This window comes from Megalobrama amblycephala, linkage group LG3, assembly GCF_018812025.1.
Source record: "Megalobrama amblycephala isolate DHTTF-2021 linkage group LG3, ASM1881202v1, whole genome shotgun sequence".
NCBI classification, from domain to species: domain Eukaryota; kingdom Metazoa; phylum Chordata; class Actinopteri; order Cypriniformes; family Xenocyprididae; genus Megalobrama; species Megalobrama amblycephala.
The window spans coordinates 4,559,385-4,565,628 of record NC_063046.1 but is presented as its reverse complement, the minus strand read 5'-3'; the positions used below and the strand labels follow the sequence as shown (position 1 = coordinate 4,565,628).

The 6,244-nt window shown below is 42.0% G+C and overlaps 1 pseudogene; it reads right to left on the bottom strand.

Annotated features, from left to right (window-relative positions):
• Nucleotides 1-1,219: 1,219 nt before the first annotated feature.
• LOC125265955 lies at nucleotides 1,220-1,336 on the bottom strand (annotated as a pseudogene).
• Between the last annotated feature and the right edge of the window lie 4,908 nt (nucleotides 1,337-6,244).

Here is a 6,244-nt window from a genome sequence, read left to right as displayed (position 1 = left end):
CAGCCTACTTTTAACTTGCTTAACCAGCTTCTCCAGAAAGATTATGTTGGTTGAAATACATTTTTCCGCCAACAAACACTAACCTGCCAGCATGGAAATCCTTGCAGGGTATTTCATTACATTGACGAAGAGAGGTTACCAGGCCACTTAGGAGCCCACGGATCAGGTCTGCCACTTCAACTTGCATGCCTTTCTCAAACTGTCAGAGCCCCTCATCTGCAGCTCACTGGAGTCAAACTGTCACGGTCCACGTAACAAATGCGAGCCCTGGAGGTTAAGACTCTCGTAATCATACTAATCACAGGTTTTTTTTCTGTCTAATTAATATTAAAATGCAGCGGGCCTGATAAAACTCAGGGGTGAAGTAAACGTAAATGTGCAGACCTGCCTTCTTCTGGAAAAAGAAAATCAACAGAGGTCAAGGAATGAGTCTAAGCCAGAGAGAGGCAATGCTAATGAGAGGAAGTCCTCTGTGTAGATCTTCCTGTGAGCAACACAATGGCGAGGGCTTGACCCTGTACCTCCCTCATGAAAGATTCATGCCGCTGACTGGCAAGTCAACCACAAAAGGAAAGTTTCTGTTGTGCTCTGAGATGATGTTAGAGTCATTAAACACCAACTTCAAGAACATGAATAAATGGAAATAGCCATAACCACTCTCCTGCAATGCAAATATTGACTGGTCAATTCTGAGAAATAGCTTTGATGCATCTATAACCATCAGTGCAGGATTTAAATAATAATAATAATAATAATCCTTACATTTATATAGCGCTTTTCTGGGCACTCAAAGCGCTTTACATATTGAAGGGGGAATCTCCTCAACCACCACCAATGTGCAGCATCCACCTGGATGATGCGACGGCAGCCATATTGCACCAGTACGCCCACCACACACCAGCTTATTGGTAGAGAGGAGACAGTGATGAAGCCAATCAGTGTAGAGTGATGAAGCCAATCAGTGTATAGGGATGATTAGGAGGCCATGATGGACAGAGGCCAATGGGCAAGTTTGGCCAGGATGTCGGGGTTACACCCCTACTCTTTTCGAAGGACATCCTGGGATTTTTAATGACCACAGAGAGTCAGGACCTCGGTTTAACGTCTCATCCGAAGGACGGTGCTTTTTGTCAGTATAGTGTCCCCATCACTATACTGAGGTGTTAGGACCCACACAGACCACAGGGTGAGCACCCCCTGCTGGCCTCACTAACACCTCTTCCAGCAGCAACCTAGTTTTCCCAGGAGGTCTCCCATCCAGGTACTAACCAGGCTCAACCCTGCTTAGCTTCAGTGGGCAACCAGTCTTGGGCTACAGGGTGATATGGCTGCTGGATGAGTTAATGTGTTACTCTCATAGCATTAATAAAAATCTAATGCAAAATAAACGTCATTTACATTTACATACACATCATGATACAAATGCAACAGCAGTTTTTATTTTTTATTGAAATATCACTGTGAAAAGTGCATTTTCCCTCAGCTTTATATTTGTTTTCGAATTAATAACTGTAAAAAAAAAAAAAGGCAGAACAAACATATACATATACATACACATATATTATATATATAATGGATGGACTCCACTAGACCCCTGAAAGTGTGCTGTGGTATCTGGCAGCAAGATATTAGCAGGGCCTCCATTGATCAGGCTTGTTTGTTCAGCACATCCCACAGATGCTCAGTTGGATTAAGATCTGGGGAATTTGGCAGCCAAGTCAACATCTCAAACTCGTTGTGCTCCTCAAACCATTCCTAACCATGTTTGCTTTGTGGCAGGGCGCATTATCCTGCTGCATTATCCGCATTATACCGTTTCCATGAAAGGGTGTACATGGTCAGCAACAATGCTTAGGTAGGTGGTATGTGTCATAGGAACATCCACATGGATGGCAGGACCCAAGGTTTTCCAGCAGAACATTGCCCAAAGAATCACACTGCCTCCGCCGGCTTGCCTTCTTCCTGTAGTGCATCCTGGTGCCATGTGTTCCCCAGGTAAGCGACGCACACGCACCCGGCCATCCACGTGATGTAAAAGAAAACATGATTCATCAGACCAGGCCACCTTCTTCCATTGCTCTGTGATCACAGTTGTGATGCTCAGGCGCCCACTGTTGGCGCTTTCGGCGGTGGACAGGGGTCAGCATGGGCACCCTGACTGGTCAGTGAGCCTTGACCGCCCATGACCCTGTTCACCACTGTTCGCCGGTTCACCACTGTTCCTTCCTTGGACCACTTTTGAAAGATACTGACCACTGTAGAATGGGAACACACCACAAGAGCTGCAGTTTTGGAAATGCTCTGACCCAGTCGTCTAGCCATCACAATTTGGCCCTTGCCAAACTCTATCAAATCCTTACGCTTGCCCATTTTTCCTGCTTCTAACACATCAACTTTGAGGAAAAAATGTTAACTTGCTGCTTGCACCCACTAACAGGTGCCGTGATGAAGAGATAATCAGTGTTATTCACTTCACCTGTCATTGGTCATAATGTTATAATGTTATATACGTCTGTTTGCCTTTATCCTTTTATCTTACAGAGAGTGCTTAATGAGAAGGAACCTGGAAGCCTTGAGAGAACTCTCTGCTGGTCAAGCTAACTCCCTGCTGTCCGGCTGAAGTTTGCTATCTTCACTCCACTTTCTCCAGCACTCTCACAACAGAAGCACTAGAGCACCAACACTCATTTCATCCTCACTGTTGCACAAGAAAAACGCACCCTCCTGGTTGAAGAACTTACGTGTTTGCTCTCCTTTTTCTCCTAGGGGGGGTCCGAAATCCAGTCTGTATCTGGTGTGACCACCATTTGCCTCACGCGGTGTAACACATCTCCTTCGTATAGAGTTGATCAGGTTGTTGATTGTGGCCTGTGGAATGTTGGTCCACTCCTCTTCAATGGATGTGCGAAGTTGTTGTATATTGGCAGGAACTGGAACACACTGTCGTTTACTCCGATCCAGAGCATCCCAAACATGCTCAATGGGTGACATGTCCAGTGATTATGCTGGCCCTGCAAAAACTGGGATGCTTTCAGCCTCAGGATCTCGTCACGGTATCTCTGTGCATTCAAAATGAAATCAATAAAATGCACCTGTGTTCGTTTTCCCTAACCTATGCCTGCCCATACCATAACCCCACCGCCACCATGGGCTACTCGATCCACAACGTTGACATCAGCAAACCGCTCACCCACACAACACCATACACACTGTCTGCCTTCTGCCCTATAAAGTGAAAACTGGGATTCATCTGTGAAGAGAACACCTCTCCAAACTGCCAGACACCATTGAATGTGAGCATTTGCCCACTCAAGCCGGTTACGACGACGAACTGCAGTCAGGTCGAGACCCCAATGAGGACGACGAGTGTGCAGATGAGCTTCCCTGAGATGGTTTCTGACAGTTTGTGCAGAAATTCTTTGGTTATGCAAACCGATTGTTTCAGCAGCTGTCTGGGTGGCTGGTCTCAGACGATCTTGGAGGTGAAGATGCTGGATGTGGAGGTCCTGGGCTGGTGTGGTTACACGTGGTCTGCGGTTGTGAGGCCGGTTGGATGTACTGCCAAATTCTCTGAAACGCCTTTGGAGATGGCTTATGGTAGAGAAATGAACATTCAGTTCACTGGCAACAGCTCTGGTGGACATTGCTGCAGTCAGCATGCCAATTGCACGCTCCCTCAAAACTTGCAACATCTGTGGCATTGTGCTGTGTGATAAAACTGCACATTTTAGAGTGGCCTTTTATTGTGGCCAGCCTAAGGCAAACCTGTGCAATAATCATGCTGTCTAATCATTTTTTTTTTCTTTTTCTTTTTTTTTTTTACAAACATATAGACAGTATATTTTACATTATCTCCGAAACCACAATTTTCCTTAATCAATAAAACACAAGAGAGGCTTCTGATGGTAGCAATCAAGCTCCAAAAAGCACAAAACACACCATTATTGGCAAATATACATTACTGTACACAAATTTACTGTTCAGAAAAACTGCTTTCCAAATATTATTGTTTCAGAGAACTTCAAGACAATTTCAGACCTCAGACCAACTGACTGAGCAGGTGAGCATGATTTCAGCCAATCAGATTTGAGGGACAATTTATGTCAAGTTTAGGCTTACAACCAGCGTTAGGTACTTCTACATCAGTGTTATTCACTATCTTTACCCTTCTGATTTTAGGGTTAGGTTTAGGGGTAGCGTTAGAACTACATTTTCGGACAGGAATGCTGCTCCAGGATCAACAAAATATGTTGATCCAGAAACATGTTTTACTTGGCAAAATCACTGTGACCCTCCAGAGCAACAGGAACTTTATCCACAGGAAGTGATAATATAAATCATCCTTCTGTTGGTGGAGTGAAACTCTGTGCTGTGCTCAGAGCTGCACATGTGGCCACAGTGAGAGCTGCTGCAGGAGTTTAGATGGGTCACGTAGGGTGAAAACATTTGAGCATGCAGCAGGAGAAAAATACATGGGGGGAAAATGAGTCTTATAGGGTGAGGTAAATCTGTGAATGCTGCAATAATGACCTTGATGGACTATCCCTTTCTCTCTTTCTGTGGTTTCTCTCTTTCTGTGGCAGCAGCCAGGCAGACAAAAAGCAGAGTTTGAAAGGGTGAAACCTCTTGCCACCTTGCTCCACTCAAACACACACATGCACAAGGCCTGGGCCCTTTCCAGATGGTGGTCTGTGATGATTTATTAATGAGGAAGTTCAGAGAGTTACTGCCAGCTGCTGCCAGGCTGCTCTATAGGCCACACACACACACACACACACACACACACACACACACACACACACACACGCACATGTACCCACACATCCGGCTCATTTTCTGTGGCCACTAGATGCAGAAATTTGCAAGTAATTTTTTTAAGAAATCAAATCAACTTTTTAAATATTTATCTTTCAGTGTCTGTGTTTATGATTTGTTATTTAACATTTCCCCAAAAATCATATATTAACCCTTATATTGATCTGTATAAACTGTATGATTATTTTATTTTAAACACATTTTTAAAGAATATCTAGGTTTACTTTTGCATATAATTAAAAGTGAATGGGGAATCAAAAACACCAGAACAGTATAATAACGTTGAAGTATTGAAGTTACAATAAGGTACAAAGAGGTTGTGCAAAGATGACGAAGATTTTTTTTTTTTTTTTTTTGTCTATTTGAAAACCACTTTTTTCAAGAATTTTAATGTATATACATAATAGTGTTCTCCAGTTTTTTAAAAACCAAGGTCACCTTTCTGTGGTAGTAATGAAAGTACAGCTCTTTTACAACTAGTTCCTTTTCAAAAGATGCTTTTAAAAACCACCAACATATCTTCCTTGAGTATATGTGAAAAATTATTATAAAATTCTGCAGGAAGTCCATCAATACCAGGAACCTGACCAACAGAAAGTTTCTGAACTGCTTTCGACAGTTCTTGAATCTTTATGTCAGAACTTTCTTTTGCTGTTCAGTATTTAGTTAAGGCATATCTTTGAGTAAAAAGTCCATACTTGAGACATCACTCCTTTGTGCTCCAAACAATTCCTCATAAAAGTCTGTTGCAAGCATCTTCATTTCTTTTGGATCAGATGTTAAAGATCCATTAGCATGTTTCAGGTGTAAATCTGTTTACTTTAACACTCCATAGGCCACACACACACACACACACACACACACACACACACACACACACACACACACACACACACTAGGTTTTCTTTTGCATATAATTAAAGTGAATGGGGAATCAAGCTCCCAGATTTAAAAAAAAAAAAAAAAAAAAAAAAAAAAAAAAAAAAAACACCAGAACAGTATAACCAGTGTAACCCCAGTGCCCCCCACCCCCCACCCCCCACACCGGATAGATAGATAGCCCTAGGCTATTATTTTTAGGCACACACTATTATTATTATTATTATTATTATTATTATTATTATTATTATTATTATCAGGCTGCGATTTGAAAAAAACAGAGGGGGAGGGGGGGGGGGGTTTTGAAAAGTTTTTTTTTTTTTTTTTTTTTTTTTAATTGGTTCAAAACCACAGTGGAGCTATATACAATTTTTGGCAGCTGTTATAGAAACATTTTTACCAAAAAAAAAACAAAAAAAATCTGATTTAACCTTGAGATTTGAAGTATTAGATATTTGCAACACTACAATGACACTAATAATTCTTAATTTCTGATAGAAATGCAAAATCAATTGGTAGTTATTAATAGAATAAGGAGACACAAACCTTT